The sequence below is a fragment of the Schistocerca cancellata genome, chromosome 3 (assembly GCF_023864275.1).
Source record: "Schistocerca cancellata isolate TAMUIC-IGC-003103 chromosome 3, iqSchCanc2.1, whole genome shotgun sequence".
Classification (NCBI taxonomy): domain Eukaryota; kingdom Metazoa; phylum Arthropoda; class Insecta; order Orthoptera; family Acrididae; genus Schistocerca; species Schistocerca cancellata.
The window spans coordinates 674,125,779-674,144,585 of NC_064628.1; positions in this window are offsets into that span (position 1 = coordinate 674,125,779).

Consider the following 18,807-nt stretch of genomic DNA (forward strand, 5'->3'; position numbering starts at 1 on the left):
TTCCTTTTCCGCAGAACTTTTCAAATGACTGCTAAACTCATCCAGCACAAGACGAGAACTCTTCTTCATTAAATCACCTCTCCTTATCTCCTATTCGCTGTTAATCAATAATTTTATACCAGCCTCGTCCATCCAACCCTTGTCGTGTACGTGAACGAAACCTGGCGGTTTTCAGAAGGTCTTGATATTGTTTTGCGCTGGAAAATGATCACTGGATTAAGTTTAGTACCGTCAGCACAACATAAAACGACAACAGTGTAGTGCATTTTTTCATGTCCACTTGTTTTTATAGTTACAATTTTAGCACCTTTCATGGCGACAGTTCTGTTACTCGGCACATCAAATGTCAGAGGAGTTTCGCCCATATTCGCTATTTGGCTTAGTTACGCGCTGGTATTCTTTCGATGTTGAATAATAAAGCGATGGAAAGATAACATTTTCCTCTTCATATCCTTGTGGCATTTTCTGAGATATTGTGGTTTCGTTTCGCATGCAAAGTCCATGATTCTTCATAAACCTGTAACAACAACCAACTCCACCCTTAAAGTCTTTTAAGTTTCACCGCAGCGCTAGCTTATGAACGAGTATCTGAGTGATTTTTGTATTAATTCCAGTGCCATTTTTATGGTGTCCTCGAATCCATTTCAATACGTCATCTTCTAGCTTGGGCCATCTAGCATTCAGTGCTCTATTTCCACATTTAGTCTTCCTCATTTTTTTTCAGTTCTTCTTTACTAGCCTGCCAATCGGGAATAGTTCTTTCTGTTGGTCGAGGGCCGAAATGCCGCTCGACTACTCTGTTTCCATGTTGTTCTGCATATGCTGTTTCTTTCAATTTATAGCCTACATCATATAAATACCTTTTTTTCGTTACGAATCTAGCATTTAAGGGGCTCATTAGGGGTTCATTACTATTCGCTAGCTCACTTGAGCAGATGTAATTTCGCTGGATTGCTCACGAGCTGCCTGCGATATGGAATATCTATGCTACAACAGAATCGCCGGTCAGAGCAGTGTTGGCAGTAAGTCGAGTTTAGTAGCTCGCAGAGAGCAGTCGTGTTTTGTAGTTCGCATAGAGCACTTGAGTTATGGAGTTCCGACAGGGCAGTGCAGCGGTTGACTTGTGTTCGGCCGGTAGTGAAGAACGATGGCGGTGCCTGAGTCATGTGGTACAAGGTTAAAAAAAAGTTTAACCTCCCAAAAGAAAAATAATTATAATATTCACATTTAATGTAACCTTCCAACAGAAAAATCTCGTTTAAGTTCCCAATAGAAAAATTTCTTTCCAATAATAAAATTTCAAGTTTTAATGTGACCTTCCATTAACTCTGACTGCATATCGAGACTAATAAATTTTGACGTCGGCAACGCTGCGTCATGGCCCTGTGAAATCATCCTGAATAAAGTGAAAAATTCTTACCTCACAATGATGTCGCCGGATAACGCTATCTATCTATCTGCTCCTATAAGAAATTTTTGGCACAGCCCAGTGCAATGCTGGCCTCTAGATTTTCATTTGTAGGAAAACAACCGATTTTCTTTTGCTTAATCAACATGGGTATGCACAGGAAAAATTCGTAAAATCTTTAAACTCAGATAAATGACTGGCAAAATTTTTCTTCAGAACAAAAGTTATTATTGAAACATTTCTGCAAGGAATTACATGGGACTTTAACATTACAATTGTGGTTAAATCAGTTGTGGCAATTAATATATGCGCACGGCAACTAAGAACAATAACATATATATATATATATATATATATATATATATATATATATATATATATATATATTTTTTTTACCTTATACCACATGGCTCAGGCACCGCCATCTTTCTGCACGACCGCCCAACACAAGTCAACAGCTGCACTGTCCTGTCCGAACTCCATGACTCAAGTGCTCTGTGCGAGCTACAAAAAACGACTGCTCTCTGCGGGCTACTAAACTTGACTTACTGCCAATTCTGCTCTGTCCTGCGATTCTGTTGTAGCATAGATATTCCATATCGCAAGCAGCGCGTGAGTAATCCATCGAAATTACATCTGCTCAAGTGCGCTAGCGAATAGTAATGAACCCCTAATGAATCCCTTAAAAGCTACTAACAAAAATATTTTACTGTTACCGATAACACAATCACTTTCATTTCATGTTCACTTGCACCGTTGACTGCAGTAGCGCATCATAAGCTACAGTGTTCTGGGTTTGTGATGGCGAGCGGGAGGGAGACAGTGTTTGCAAGCTTGTGGATCCTCGCAACTTGTGTCCGTCACAGAGGGTGCCCTGCTGCTGCCAGTTGAATCCATTGTTCCTAGATAGACTTCCAGCGGCATCGAATATATGGCCATTTTTAGGACTGGAGGGAATTTATAAATCGAACACTGGACTTTTTATATTAATTTAGAGTATAAAAGGCACCTAAATTTTGGAGGTAATTTTTCGAAGAAAAAAGTGCGTCTTATAGTCCGAAAAAAATGATATAGAGTTCAGCAATCCTTATGTCTGATAAATGTTTCACTAAAGGTTAAACTAAATTTTGATTGAGACCTATTCTATTCAAAACTTCAGTTTAATAACTTAATTATGAATTTTTGCTTATTTAACTCAATTTTTTCTGACGTGAAAATTTAGTACTGAGTGTGGCAGCTAGGACAGGCGACCCAAAATAGATCCCGAATGAATAAACATATCGGGGTACGGTTTTCGCCAAATTATGGAGGACGAAATGGCTAATTTCCCGACGTTCTCAAGTAATTTTTATGGTTTATATTCGCCGAAATACGCCACCGACTATTTTTTGTAATGGAAATGTTACTTTTGTTCTGTGTCATTTGGAAGAAGCTACCAAGAGAATTTCGACCACGTGAAATGTGTGGAACTTGATCAAATAGTATCAAGATAATAGCGCCGCAGACCTTTGTCCCGCCATCTGGAGAAGAGGCTCCACAAACATCTGCCCCATTATACCAATTGTAAGCGTATTCTGCTGCTGGACCAATCAGATAAATTGCTGCTAAAGTCACTGAGACGTTCACAATGTATACGACACTCGAAAAGCTGAAAATCGTTAATGGTAAATGTCAACAAAGTCTTAGAGTAGCGGTACGGTTGTTTGTCAAAGAGTATCCAGATCGTACTAAGCACTCAACGATATGCCATGGGCCTGTGCTGCCGTTTACTCCAGATGAAGTTCAGCGTGCAGTATTGTTCCTCCAGAATCACGTTATAGTGTATAGCAATGGTCAAGATCAACGTTTTGAGCGCCCGCATCTCGTGGTCGTGCGGTAGCGTTCTCGCTTCCCACGCCCGGGTTCCCGGGTTCGATTCCCGGCGGGGTCAGGGATTTTCTCTGCCTCGTGATGGCTGGGTGTTGTGTACTGTCCTTAGGTTAGTTAGGTTTAAGTAGTTCTAAGTTCTAGGGGACTGATGACCATAGATGTTAAGTCCCATAGTGTTCAGAGCCATTTGAACCATTTTGAACCAACGTTTTGAGCACTTGGTAGGACAGCGGTGTTAATAAACACACGAATCGTACCTGAATAACGTGCTTGCTTACTTTGGCATAATAGAGCAGACGTATGTGAAACCTCCTATGGGCACTACAGTGATTTGCAGCGTTGTTATCTTGATATTATTAAATTATGCTCAGATCCAATAAATGTTTTATCACTGAAGTTCTCTTAAAAACTTCTTTAAAGGCCACAGAAAAGAGTATATACGTAGTTTCATTAGAAAAAACGAAACAGTTGTCGTAATTCGGCGACTATAAACAGTAAAAATTATTTGCTAACGTCAGGAAATCCACCATATTGCCAGCTATGACTAGACGAAAACAGCACCTCGATATATTTATGCCTTCGAGATATATCTCTGGTCGCCTGTCTTAACGATCTCGCCCTGTATAACTTGTGCTTACTTAAATTTAACGTTTATACCCATTTACAGTCCAGTTTAAACCGTTTTTTAACAAAATGACTCTTTTCGCCTGATAAAATTCATGTTATATACAACCCACCTCAACTTAAATTACCAAAATAGAAAGGGTGTAAAAGAATAAGAATTCCAAATAACTTATATTCTTATGCCACTGTGTTTAATAATTCTGCTGGCTGTGACGGATATTTGCAAAGCCTCTCTTTCTTGTGACTTAAGTCACACATATTTCAGATACACATGTATTTCACGTACATTTAACATATTTCACACATATTTGTACACACATTTCATCCATATCTCTAGCGAAGATCACCCTGCATGTTCATCTGAATTCCGAAAAATCTTGTAATTTTGCCCCTTTCGAGAGAAAGGACTGTCGCTGGCAACTATTTGATTCTTCGCTGTTTTACACCACGCGACTCTAGAAAGAGGGAGTTAACGTATCTGTGGTATTGAGCCGTGTGGCATTACCATTGGCCCCCCAAAACGATATGGCTGACGCACTTAACAATGCAAATACGACATAATTACATTTCATACTTTTTAAGCAGTCCAGGTCAACTAATTACCAAAAAGAAATACCAGCTGGTCCTTTTTGAAAATTTCTTCATTTCACTGTTTGTCATCGTCCTTCAAACCACTTGTATTAGTGGGGGACTGTTACTCCCAAAGAATTGTTACGTAAATAATGAGTCATGCATGTATCACGTTGGTTAAAATTGCTGCAGACGAAACGACAATCGTCCACCCACGACTGTAGGTTCTTTGACTGATCTGGGAGGTAGTTAATTTTTAAGTACAACGGATGAAATATTAGTTCTCTTTATTACATAAATGAATACTTAACTTTGAGACACTTCTTTGCCACAGGATTGCTTGATAATTTACGTCACTGACTATGAAAACATCACATGATGTACAGATTAACAAACTGTTCTCTCGCAGAACAAAATACAACCTTTATGGAAGTATACTTCAGCAGAAACTTTACTGTCCTACACGGTGATGTTGGCTGCTGTAGCCGAAGTCTTGCTTGCTCGACGCTATATTGACCACAGTGCGAGGACGCTGCAGTACTGGAGGAGAGGCGTGGTCTTCAAGAGAACCTCCCATACATTGTTGTGCATTGCAGTGAGCCCTCGCTAAGGTCTGTTGTACCCACATGCGTTGCCGACTTAGGCACCGCGATCTCTGGACGTTACCATCTTTTATTTCACTCCTTTTCACCCCATATTCTCAGCCATAGGGTTGCTAGGGTATCTTAATGTCATGGTGAATTTTTCCAGACAGGAACTGACAGTGTGCCAATTTTTGTGGAAATTCCTTCAGGCTACACAGGATAATTGAAATGGCCTGGGAGTCGGGACAGGTTCCATCAGACTGGACAAAAGCAGTAATCACACCAATCTTTAAACATGGAAACGGAAAAGATTGTAACAACTACAGAGGTATCTCTTTAATCAGCGTTGTGGGTAAAATCTTCTCAGGTATTGTTGAAAGGAAAATGCGAGTATTAGTTGAGGACCAATTGGATGAAAATCAGTGTGGGTTTAGGCCTCTTAGAGGTTGTCAGGACCAGATCTTTAGCTTACGGCAAATAATGGAGAAGTGTTATGAGTGGAACAGGGAACTGTATCTATGCTTTATAGATCTAGAAAAGGCATATGACCGGGTTCTTAGGAGGAAGTTATTGTCTGTTCTACAAGATTATGGAATAGGAGGCAAACTTTTGCAAGCAATTAAAGGTCTTTACATGGATAGTCAGGCAGCAGTTAGAGTTGACGGTAAATTGAGTTCATGGTTCAGAGTAGTTTCAGGGGTAAGACAAGGCTGCAACCTGTCTCCACTGTTGTTCATATTATTTATGGATCATATGTTGAAAACAATAGACTGGCTGGGTGAGATTAAGATATGTGAACACAAAATAAGCAGTCTTGCATATGCGGATGACTTAGTTGTGATGGCAGATTCGATTGAAAGTTTGCAAAGTAATATTTCAGAGCTAGATCAGAAATGTAAGGACTATGGTATGAAGATTAGCATCTCCAAAACGAAAGTAATGTCAGTGGGAAAGAAATATAAACGGATTGAGTGCCAAATAGGAGAAACAAAGTTAGAACAGGTGGACGGTTTCAAGTACTTAGGATGCATATTCTCACAGGATGGCAACATAGTGAAAGAACTGGAAGCGAGGTGTAGCAAAGCTAATGCAGTGAGCGCTCAGCTACGATCTACTCTCTTCTGCAAGAAGGAAGTCAGTACCAAGACTAAGTTATCTGTGCACCGTTCAATCTTTCGACCAACTTTGTTGTATGGGAGCGAAAGCTGGGTGGATTCAGGTTACCTTATCAACAAGGTTGAGGTTACGGATATGAAAGTAGCTAGGATGATTGCAGGTACTAGTAGATGGGAACAATGGCAGGAGGGTGTACACAATGAGGAAATCAAAGAAAAACTGGGAATGAACTCTATAGATGTAGCAGTCAGGGCGAACAGGCTTAGATGGTGGGGTCATGTTACACGCATGGGAGAAGCAAGGTTACCCAAGAGACTCATGGATTCAGCAGTAAAGGGTAGGAGGAGTCGGGGCAGACCGAGGAGAAGGTACCTGGATTCGTTTAAGAATGATTTTGAAGTAATAGGTTTAACATCAGAAGAGGCACCAATGTTAGCACTGAATAGGGGATCATGGAGGAACTGTATAAGGGGGGGCTATGCTCCAGACTGAACGCTGAAAGGCATAATCAGTCTTAAATGATGATGATGATGATGATGATGATTCCTTCAGGCGTTACAGAGATATGCTGTATTTGTATCCCCTCCTGCCCTCAAATCGAAGGATGAAACGCCTTCATAACTGTCGCCAACAGGTTCAAATAGTTCAAATGGCTCTGAGCACTATGGGACTTAACATCTGAGGTCATCAGTCCCCTAGAACTTAGAACTACTTAAACCTAACTAACCTAAGGGCATCACACACATCCATGCCCGAGGCAGGATTCGAACCTGCGACGGTAGCGGTCGCGCGGTTCCAGACTGTAGCGCCTAGAACCGCTCGGCCACCCTGGCCGGCCCGCCAACAAGTCTAGCGATCCCGAAAAATATATATTTGATACTAATATCACCTTCACCCCTGCATGTTGTGGGGTATATTGCCTCTACAATACTCTGATACAAGTAATGCTTCGCATATATACAAAATTACTCCAAACGTTGCCCTCTTTTCAGCCTTCCCTTGATGAGTGGCAGTTGCTTTTACCCAGTCTCCGCAGGCATGACTATAACGGCTCACCAGAGTTTCACTGTAACGGGTAAGTGACATAGGAACACACAGAAGACTAATGAAGAAACGTTCATTGTTATCTATTAGATTAAACAACGTATGATAGTATTGATTGTCCACCTACGTAGCTGTGTGATCAAGTCTGTCTGCAGTGTGGAAGGCCCTTCTTCAATACGCAGTACTGTGAGGGATTTTTCCTTGGTGAGAGAACTGGAATGGGCTCCACTCAGCCGCATGATGCCAGCTGAGAAGCTACTCGAATGAGAAGCAGCAACGGCAAGCTTTGGAATGTCGACAACGGTGGTGTGCAGACCCAATTCCTCTCCATCCGCGTGACGCCATAGAAGAGGGTATGACTCAGTAATCGATTGGTGTCTCATAGCCCTTTGGCCCTGATCAAGGAGTTTCTTATTTTTTTAATTACAGCATTGTTTGGTGTGGATCACTTTCCAATCGAACCTCCAGAAAAAGTTTAACTGTCAGGTTCTACCAGATCTTTCCCAATATATGGTGTTATCTACACCGCCGGAAAGAAAATTAGTGCGCCTGGATAGATGACATCGATTTAGATCTGATGATGGCATATGCCACCTGAAGAATAGTGGATGTACTGGTAAGGTTTCAAATTCGTCTGCCATTAGATAGCGTTATGGCGTGGCTACTAGAGCACCATCTACCCTTAGTAGGGAATGCTCACAGCCAGAAGGCTCTGTGTGGTGCAAACGTGTGAAGCAAGCAGGGAACCACGCCACAGAGATGTGCAGACAGCCAACAAAGGAAGGTTGAAAGGGGTCAAATTGCGGTCTTCCGAGTGACGCGATGGTCCTTTCGGAGAACTGCCACGCAAGTTGGACACGCTGTGTCAGCTGCGCAACAAAGCTAGTATCAGTGATCATGTGAACATTCTCACACCCGCAGACGAGGTTCTGGACGTCCACGTAGCACAGATCGTAGAGGATCGTTGAAAAGGCAGCAGTGGCAGATCATACAGCTACCTTACACAGATAGGAGGGTTTGTGAGCCCAGAGGGATCAACATGAACTGTTGCAAACTGGCTATTAATAGTCCGACTATGGACGCGCATATCTCTAGCCCATCTTCCATTCATACCAAGCATCGAAGTGCACAGCTCGGCTATTGCCGTCAGAGAAACACTTGGAAGACGAATGATGCACCGTGGTCTTCACAATGAAATCAGATTCTGCCTGCATGCAAGTGATCGTCTTCTCGTGTACGGTGTAGACCTGGAGAGTGATGTCCCATAGAGTGCATTCGTCCAAGACACAGCAGCCCCACCCCAGCCCTTATGATTTGGTGTGCATTAAACTACACTCATGCTCATAAATCAAGGATAATTGCAGAATGTGGTGTCACACAATGTGGCACTACACAAAACTGACGCTAACAGCATAGGCACACGACACAGATCTGTAAGTCCACGGTACTGGTGATAAGTTGAGAAAACTGTCCCGAAACACATGTGCTACAAAACGCCACTGTTTCCTGAGCATGTATCCCGACATCAGTATGGGATAGTATCACCATACACACGGACACAGGCAGTACAATGTGTTGGCAAACTCTGGATCAGGTGTTCGAGCAGCTGCTGGGGTATAGCCTACCGTTCTCGCACAAGTGCCTGTCGGAGCTCCTGAAATGTCGTAGGGGTTTGAAGACGTGCAGCGATACGTCGACCGAGAGCATCCCAGGCGTGCTGGATGAGGTTTAGGTCTGGAGGGCAGGCAGGCCACTCCATTCGCCTGATATCTTCTGTTTCAAGGTACTCCTCCACAATGGTAGCTCGATGGGCCATGTGTTATCATCCATCAGGAACTCCTGAAAAGGCGGACATACTGGTGCAAAATGACGTCCCGATACACCTGACCTGTTACAGTTCCTCTGTCAGAGACATGCAGGATTATACATGCACCAGTCATAATCCCACCCTACACCATCAAACCACGACCTCCATACAGGCCCCTTTCAAGGACATTAAGGGGTTGGTATCTGGTTCCTGGTTCACGACAGATGAAAACCCGGCGAGAATCACTGTTCAGACTATACCCGGACTCGTGCGTGAACATAACGTGGGACCACTGTTCCAGTGACCATATACTGTGTTGTTACACCAGGCTTTACGGGCTCTCCTGTGACCAGAGGTCAGTGGAATGCGCCTTGCAGGTCCCCAGGCGAGTAAACCATGTCTGTTCAGTCCTCTGTAGACTGTGTGTCTGGAGACAACTGTTCCAATGGCTGTGGTAAGGTCCTGAGCAAGGCTGCGTGCAGTACTCCGTGTCCGTCTGCGGGCACTGATGGTGAAATATCGGTCTTCTTGTGGTGTTGTACACTGTGGACGTCCCGTACTGTAGCAGCACCTGGACACGTTTCCTGTCTACTGGAATCGTTGCCATAATCTTGAGATCACACTTCGTGGCACACGGAGGGCCCCTGCGGCGACCTACTGTGTTTGACCATCCTCCAGTATCTCTAGTGTTCTGCCCCTCATAACGTCATCGATATGTGTTCTTTGAGCCATTTTCAACACATAGTCACCATTAACGCGTCTGAAAACGTCTGCACTCTTACTCGCTGCACTGTACTCTGACATGCAGCAACACACCTCTGCGTATGTGGACTGCTACTAGCACCACCATGCGACGATCGCAGGTTGAATGCACCGCATGGTCATACCCCGAGGCGATTTAAGCCCACAAACCGCCCACCAGAGCGTTGTTTCACCATGTATCAACATTATCCTTAATTTATGAGCATGAGTGTACAAGCCTCCTTCAACTTTAGTATTTCTGGAGGGGACGCTAAACAGCACTTGGTACATGCAGTATGTTGTTAGATCCGTTCTTTTGCAGTTCTTGAAACAGAATGGTGACGTTTGGTTCCAACAGGCTAATGCTCACCCACGCAATGCCCATGAAATTCAACATTCTCTGCAAGATGTGCAGCAGCTTCGCTGGCCAACACCATCTCCAGACATCAGTCGAGCTCATGTGGGACCTGATGGGACGAGAAGTGTTTCGTGCATCAAGCAGGTGTGATTTAAAGTATCCCAGGACAGTATTGGCTATCTGTAGGATAGACTGGAAGCCAGTGTCAGCGCCTGCAATGCCATCTATGGAGGCTACATCACATACTAACATGGCTATTTCAGAATTCATCGAGACCTGGTACCTCGGAACCGCATGTGTCATTAATCTGTAAATGTAAGCATTTCATGTATTCCATATGCATTGTTGCAACAACAAATCTTGAATTAAATGGAAACCTCGAAAAGGGTGCACTAATTTTTTCCTGGCTATCTATTTGCAGCCAAGTGACATGGACTTAGAGAACCTGTGTCATATTAATCTGCGACTCCCTTGGGTATTAGCCGGCCGGTGTGACCGTGCGGTTCTAGGCGCTTCACTCTGGAACCGCGTGACCGCTACGGTCGCAGGCTCGGATCCTGCCTCGGGCATGGATGTGTGTGATGTCCTTAGGTTAGTTAGGTTTAAGTAGTTCTAAGTTCTAGGGGACTGATGACCACAGATGTTAAGTCCCGTAGTGCTCAGAGCCGTTTGAACCATTTGAACCTTGGGTATTAAAGGTGGGTCATTCCGGTGTCAGGTGTGTGGCCATAATGTTCTGACATAGGATTTTCTCAGCCCTGTGATGCGATGGTGCGAAGAAACCGTGTCCAGCACGCAGCTCGAGAACCCGGCCAGTGCCGTCGCAAACTGGCCAGGACGGCTTTTATACCCTGGGGCGGCGCGGATGGCACGCGTGCGCTCGCCAGGAATTTTAATATCGGCCCGGTATTGCGTCCTGAGCCAACAGCCCGCCTCCCAACGGATGCTCATCGACTCGTAACGCTCATAAGCGCCCAGCCGACCACAAGCGAAAGCATTCAGACGGCCCGCCGGTTAATGCTCCGGATTCCCCGACACCTCATTTGTACGCCTCAGCCGACCCCCAACTCGGAAGAATTAGTGCTACTAGCTGCCACACGATGGCAGCTAAGACGGAACACGAAAATCCTTTGCATAGCGTGGTCCGTTCTTGAAGCTTAGTTTCTCCTGGGTGTTCTGTCTTTAATTCAAGTCTCTCTTGAAGGCCGTGTTAGAAACGTCTTTCGTATTATCTACACTACTGGCCGTTAAAACTGCTGCACCACGAAGAAATGCAGATGATAAACGGGTATTCATTGGACAAATATATTACACTAGAACTGACATGTGATTACATTTTCACGCAATTTGGGTGCATAGATCCTGAGAAATCAGTACCCAGAACAACCACCTCTGGCCAGGCCTTGATACGCCTGGGCATTGAGTCACACTGTTTGGATGGCGTGTACAGGTACAGCTGCCCATGCAACTTCAACACGATACCACAGTTCATCAAGAGTAGTGACTGCCGTATTGTGACGAGCCAGTTGCTCGGCCACCATTGACCAAACGTTTTCAGTTGGTGGGAGATCTGGAGAATGCACTGACCAGGGCAGCATTAGAACTTTTTCTGTATCCAGAAAGGCCCGTACAGGACCTGCAACATGCGGTCGTGCATTATCCTGCTGAAATGTAGGGTTCGCAGGAATCGAATGAAGGGTAGAGCCACGGGTCGTAACACATCTGAAATGTAACGTCCACTGTTCAAAGTGCCGTCAATGCGAACAAGAGGTGACCGGTCCGAGTAACCAATGGCACCCCATACCATCACGCCGGGTGATACGCCAGTATGGCAATGACGAAAACACGCTTCCAGTGTGCGATCACCGCGATGTCACGAAACACGGATTCGACCATCATGATGCTGTAAACAGAACCTGGATTCATCCGAAAATATGACGTTTTGCCATTCGTGCACCCAGGTTCATCGTTGAGTACACCATCGCTGGCGCTCCTGTCTGTGATGCAGCGTCAAGGGTAACCGCAGCCATGGTCTCCGAGCTGATAGTCCATGCTGCTGCAGACGTCGTCGAACTGTTCGTGCAGATGGTTGTTGTCTTGCAAACGTCACCATCTGCTGACTCAGGGATCGAGACGTGGCTGCACGATCCGTTACAGCCATACGGATAATATGCCTGTCATCTCGACTGCTAGTGATACGAGGCCGTTGGGATCCAACACGGCGTTCCGTATTACCCTCCTGAACCCACCGATTCCATATTCTGCTATCAGTCATTGGATCTCGACCAACGCGAGCAGCAATGTCGCGATACGATAAACCGCATTCGCGATAGGCTACAATCCGACCTTTATCAAAGTCATAAACGTGATAGTACGCATTTCTCCTCCTTACACGAGGCATCACAACAACGTTTCACCAGGCAACGCCGGTCAACTGCTGTTTGTGTATGAGAAATCGGTTGGAAACTTTCCTCATGTCAGCACGTTGTAGGTGTCATCACCGGCGCCAACCTTGTGTGAGTGCTCCGAAAAGCTAATCATTTGCATATCACAGCATCTGCCTGTCAGTTAAATTTCACGTCTGTAGCACGTCATCTTCTTGGTGTAGCAATTTTAATGGTCAGTAGTGTATCAATACCTGAGTTGCGAATCACTCGTGCACTTCAAAGGCCATCTGTTCAGTGCTCTCGTCTATTAGGATACTCACATTCATGCTGAAGCATATCTGCAATTTGTACATTGAGCACGGAACCCTGCCGCTAGGTGGCTAGGCAGTTAGTTTCAGTTCGAATAGGGCCATGTGGCAAGCACTTGCTCTTGTTGTATTTCTTCCCCTGGTGGCCGACTGCAGCAACTAACATCGTTCTACCTATCGCGTTGAAGCATTGTTGCTACGATGAACATTTCTAAACCGTCGTACTCAGAATTCATGATGAGAGCGTTTCTTGCTAGTGTTGTATTGGCGTAATCCTACGTTACATGAGTTATTAGCTTTGCAGATGTGTTTTCGTTGTGGGCGAGGTTAAACCTTTTTCTGTTGGTATCCACTTCTGATTTAGCAACAATTAATATCTATTGTCCGCATCCGTAGCGTAGCGGTGGCGTTTCCGCGTATCGTGCAATGGGCCCGGGTTCGATTCCCGGCAGGGGACTGGGTGTTGTGTATCCTTCCTGCTCATTTTCATCATCATTGACCCGCAAGTCCCCGAAGTGGCGTTAACTAAAAGGGATTTCCAATACGGCGGCCGAACTCCCCCCCATGGGGCCTCCCGGCCAACAATGCCATACGCTCATTTCATTTCAATATCTACTTTTGTTTGAGCCATCAGCACATACACTGGGGTGACAAAAGTCATAGCATGTTCCCTAACATCGCTCCTCTTGCTCAGCGTAGTACAACAACTCAATGCAGCATGGACTCAACAGGTATTCGGAAGTCCTCTGCAGAAATATTGAGTCAAGATTCCTCTATTGCCGTGTTCAGGATTTTGTACACGAACCGACCTCTCGATTGTGTCCCATAGGTATTCGATGGGTTTCATGTCAGGCGGACTGGGTGGCCAAATCATTCGCTCTAATCATCCAGAATGTTCTTCAAACCAATCTCGAACAACTGGGGCCTGCTGACCTGACACATTTTCGTAAATAAAAATTCCTTTATTGTTTGGAAACGTGAAGTCCACGAATGGCTGCAGATAGTCTCCAAGAACCCCAACATAACTATTTCCATCCAATGATGAGTTCAGTTCCATGTAAACACAGCCCACACCATTAAAGAGCCACCACCGACTTTCAACGTGCCTCGTTGACTACCTGGGTCCATGGCACCATAGGGGTCTGCGCCTCAGTCGAACTCTACCATTAGCTCTTTGTATGTACTGTATGTTAACCGGGGACCTAGAAACGACGGACAGGCTCCGTCCCCGCCGCAGCCACAGTGGTCCACAACCCCACGACGACTACCGCAGTCCACTTCACCCCTCCACCACCCCACACCTAACCCAGGGTTATTGTGCGGTTCGTCCCCCAGTGGACTCCCTCCCCCCTCAGAGACCGTCTCACACCATGCAACGCCTATATTTTCGTGATAGAGTAATGGTGACGTACGTGTACGTGGAGAACTTTTTTCCGCAGCAATCGCAAACATAGTGTAGCTGAACGGAATAAGGGGAACCAGCCCGCATTCGCCGAGGCAGATGGAAAACCGCCTAAAAACCATTCACAGACTGGCCGGCTCACCAGACCTCCACACAAGTCCGCCGGTCGGATTCGTGCCGGGGACCAGGCGATCCTTCCCGCTCCCGAAAGCCGTGCGTTAGACCGCTCAGTTAACCGGACGGACCATTAGCTCTTACAAACTGGAATCGAGACTCATCTGACACCAGGCCACGGTTTTCCAATCGTCTAGGTCCAACCGATATGGTCATTAGCCCTGGAGAGGCGCCACAGGCGATGTCGTTTTATAAGCAAAGGTACTCGCATCGGTCGCCTCTTGCAATAGTGCATTAACGCCAGATTTTGTCGCACAGTCCCAACGGATACGTTCGTCGGCCGTTCCACGTTGATTTCTGCAGTCATTTCGCTATGTCGCCTGTCTTTAAAGCGCTGAAAACTCTACGTAAACGCCGCTGCCCTCGGTCGTTAAGTGAAGGCCGTTGGCCATTGCGCCTTTGGTGAAAGGTAATGCTTCAAATCTGGTATTCTCGGCACAGTCTCGACGATGTGGATCTCAGAATATTGAATTCCCTAACGATTTTCCAAATGGAATTTTCCTTGCGTCTAGCTCCAGCTACTACTCCACATACTCTGAATTCTCATCGTGGGTCCATAATCACGTCGGAAACCGTTTCACATGAATCACCTGAGTACAAATGAGAGTTCCGCCAATGCGCTACCCTTTTGTACCTTGTATACGCTATGGTATATATGCATATATGTGCTATCGCTATCCCATGACTTTTGTCACGTCAGTGTATTAGTCACATTCCATTTTACTTCCTCATTCACTAAATACCATTCCGGGACTTCAATGCATCTGGGGTAAATTTTCTGTTATTTAGAATATGTGTTACAGTGTTTCCATGAGGCCGTTTGGAATATATATACTATATATCTACGGCTTGTTAACTGCCGGCCGCTGTGGCCGTGCGGGTCTAGGCGCTTCAGTCCGGAACCGCGCTGCTGCTATGGTCTCAGGTTCGAATTTTGCCTCGGGCATGGATGTGTATGATGTCCTCAGGTTAGTTAGGTTTAAGTAGTTCTAAGTCTAGGGGACTGATGACCTCAGATGTTAAGTCCCATAGTGTTTAGAGCCATTTGAACCATTTGAGCTTGTTAACTTTGATGCTCATTTATTGAATAATATATGGAATTAGCCTGAATTGCTTCTTAATAATTTTCCTCCGGAAACCATTTCTCAATCTTAAGACATCTATATTCAATATACAGGGTCTCGTTTAGATATTATACACTTCAGTTGCCAATGCGAGCACTGTTGTTGGAGACAATCCGTCTTCAAATGTTCAAATGTGTGTGAATTCCTGCAGGATCAAACAGCTGAGATCATCGGTCCCTAAACTTACACACTACTTAAAATACGAGGGTCACTCCAAAAGAAATGCACACTATTTTTTTTAAATCCATCTTTTATTCTACATGTTTGGAAGTTTTACAGTGTGTAGATACATCCTTCAGGAACAATATTTTCATTTCTCCACATAATTTCTAACCCTCTCAACACCATCTTGGAACCAGCGCTTGTATACCCGCACGGTAAAATTCTGGACCAAGCTGTTGGAGCCGCTGTTTGGCAGCGTGCACAAGAGAGTCGTCATCTTCAAACGATGTTCCACGAAGAGAGTCTTTCAGTTTCCCAAAGAGATGATAGTCACATGGAGCCAGGTCAGTACTGTGAGAGCCGGCCGAAGTGGCCGAGCGGTTCTAGGCGCTACAGTCTTAGGTTACTTAGGTTTAAGTTGTTCTAAGTTCTAGGGGACTGATGACCTCAGAAGTTAAGTCCCATAGTGCTCAGAGCCATTTGAACCAGTACTGTATGGTGGGTGTTCCAGTGTTGTCCATCCGAGTTCTGTGATCGCTTCCATGGTTTTTTGACTGACATGTGGCAGTGCATTGTCGTGCAACAGCAAAACATCCTGCTTTTGCCGATGTGGTCGAACATGACTCAGTCGAGCTTGAAGTTTCTTCAGTGTCATCACATATGGATCAGAATTTATGGTGGTTACACTTGGCATGATGTTCACAAGCAAGAGTCCTTCGGAATCGAAAAACACCGTAGCCGTAACTTGTCCATCAGAAGGTGTGGTTTTGAATTTTTTTTCTTGTGGGAATTTGCATGATGCCACTCCATTGATTGCCTCTTCGTCTCTGGTGAAAAATGATGGAGCCATATTTCATCACCTGTCACAATTCTGCCAAGAAATTCATATCCACCAGTCTTGTACTGTTCCAAAAGTTCGCTACATACCGTTTTTCTTGTTTCTTTTTGAGCCACTGTCAACATCCTGGAAATACACCTGGCACAAACCTTTTTTAACGCCAACACTTTCAGTATTCTGCAAACACTTCCTTCCCCTATCCCAACGTTGCATGACAATTCGTTCACTGTGATGCGTATGGCAGCAGTCACCATTTCGTGAACTCTCTGCACATTGTCTGGAGTGTGTGCAGTACGAGGCCTGCCGCTACGAGGACAATCCTCAATATCGCCGTGCCCGCTTTCATCACGTATCCTGCTTGCCCACCGACTAACTGTACTGCGATCGACAGCAGCATCTCCATACACCTTTCTCAACCTCTTGTGGATGTTTCCCACCGTCTCGTTTTCACAGCACAGGCATTCTAGGACAGCACGTTGCTTCTGACGAACGTCAAGTGTAGCAGCCATATTGAAGACATGCTGCGACGGCGCCACTCATGGGAACCGGTTGAACTAAGTTTGAAAACAAGCGGGAAGGATGTATCTATTCACTGTAAAACTTTCACACATGCAGAATGAAAACTGTATTTTTACAAAAAAGTGTACATTTCTTTTGGAGTGACCCTCGTAACTTATGCTAAGGACAACACACACACCTATGCCCGAGGGAGGCCTCGAACCTCCGGCCGCAGGGCCGCTCAGCCCGTGACATGGCGCCTCACACCGCGCGGCCACTCCACGCGGGCAAGCAGTCCTCAACAGAATCAGTAGTCTTGCAGACTGCTTTCAGCAGATAGGGTATTTTTTTTTCTTTACGTGCAATTTTCAGCCAATATAAGCTAGGTCTGAGTTGCAGAGGGCGCCGAGAAACATGTTGCAGTCCTAAATACATCGAGAATTGGTTATTCTGTGATTCATGCTTCTTGCTGTCAGAGGCAATACAAGAGCCAGTTTATGTCTCCATTCCACGCGTCTTCTCTGCAAGAGAAGACGCAGTTACGGTGACAGGTGCAATTTCGAACGCGGCGTTAGCGACCGATCACAACTGCAGAAGGCGGACGGCAACGCTGTCACCTGAGTCTGAGTGTTGCGGAAAGCAGCGACACCACAGGCTATGCAGCCGCTTCTTGAGAACTACGCGAGACCAGGTATCTGGCAACTACACGAGGTTATTGCGCTCTTAATGGTAGAGGAAGCTGACGAAGTTTCATTTTTACATACCAGTTTTATACGAAAGCTGGCAAAGTAGAACTGCAGAAGGCAGTTACATAGAGTTGATTAAAAACATTTTTAAGAGATGAAAACATATTCAGAAGCTGTTGTTTAAATAAAACACAGTTAGATTTCGCGATTAGTGTTGTTAAAGACGACATAAAAAGACAGTGCCTAAAAATGCAATTAAAAGGGACCATATTTGATGCTGAAGTAAGTGTGCAAAGTTTTATACGTTATTACGTTGTGCTGCACTTCCAAGACTTGATGAGAGAGGTGTGGCTGTTGAAGGGTTGCTGGTATCTCTTGATGTCTGATGTGTGTTGCAACGTGCAACCTTCATTTCATAAGTAGAAATCATGATACTTTTTTTCCTCGTGAACTCAAGGCAAACTCCTTGCAACTGCGCTGGTGTGATGGGAAAATAAATCAGGGTTGTCATCTTTGTGTCCCATAAATGAATTTAGTAAATTTTGAATACATTTTTCTCTTTCTTTCCACATTTTTAATATTTTATCATTATTTTTACCAACTTTAACAGCGTTTATTCGCTGTATTGGTACCCTACGTTCGTCGTTTGCTACCTCAGATGTTTCTCTACCATAGCCTGTTGTACTTGATTCTACCATATCTTCTTCCTGTGATGCCGAGAGATTCAGCTGACGAGTTTGATCCCTATCGTCTTCTTTGCTTTCCTGTGTTATTGGCTTCGCTGATATCACTGGAATGTCTGTTCCTCAAGATCTGTGCTGCGGAACTCCATCAACGAACGACAGCTCTTCGTGTCTCTTTGTTTTGAAATATTTTGAGGCAATAGAACCTTTTCCAAATTTGCGTTTCTTCTTGAACATCTGGTAATCGTCTCTTAGACAAGTAGCTCTGTGCTAATAGTAACATCGACGAACGAAAAATTTCAGATGGATCAACACAACTCTACGCCGCCGGATGGTCTTGCCAACTGAGGCGGAGTATACGCCGCCTGCGGTACGACCGTGAAGTGAAACAACTCTGACCGGTCAACACTGACGCTTTCACGCC